Below are 605 nucleotides of genomic sequence, written 5' to 3'. Positions count from 1 at the left end.
ACACCGAGCCCTGCGTGGCTACGGGGCAGTGCCTGGTGCACTGGGGCTACACAAATGAGTCTTGAGGAATGAACTCCTGACCCATAATAACAAGGTCCCTTCCCAACAGGTACAATGCAGGAAAGGGTAGGTCTCTTAGTGAGAGTTGTCTCTTGCTTGAAGTCTAAAAACCAAGCACAGGTTACCCCCACTATCTGTGAGAGGAGCGTCCCTATAAAAACTTTTGTAAGTTGAAATGGCATAAAGAGAAAGAGTTATTGCCACTAAGTTACATGGAAAAATTTTAAAGTGTTCTCAGACCCAATAAATAACCTGTCTTAGGCTTTTCTGACACCTTTGGATGATTCTTGGGAATGGATGCACAAAATAAATCAAGATAAAGCACAGATGCTCCCAGACACAATTCAGAGCTTTGGCTGCTCGATGCTGAGATGCTGGGGAAGGAGCTCAGCGGGGGGTGGGGGGGACGTGCCGCTCGGTCTGTGCAGCTTCTATGACAACTCGCTGCAAAACAAACACTGAATGCTATTTTTGCTTTTCATTTTTTTCGCCTAAATGTGAAAATCCTCTTCCGATTTCTTTCAGTTATCGAAAATAGGTACTAA

This window comes from Mirounga angustirostris, unplaced genomic scaffold (assembly GCF_029215605.1).
Source record: "Mirounga angustirostris isolate CCGP_5_RB_7025 unplaced genomic scaffold, mMirAng1.0.hap1 SCAF_8, whole genome shotgun sequence".
NCBI lineage: Eukaryota > Metazoa > Chordata > Mammalia > Carnivora > Phocidae > Mirounga > Mirounga angustirostris.
The sequence above is the reverse complement of the archived record's forward strand: the minus strand, read 5'-3'. Positions refer to the sequence as shown.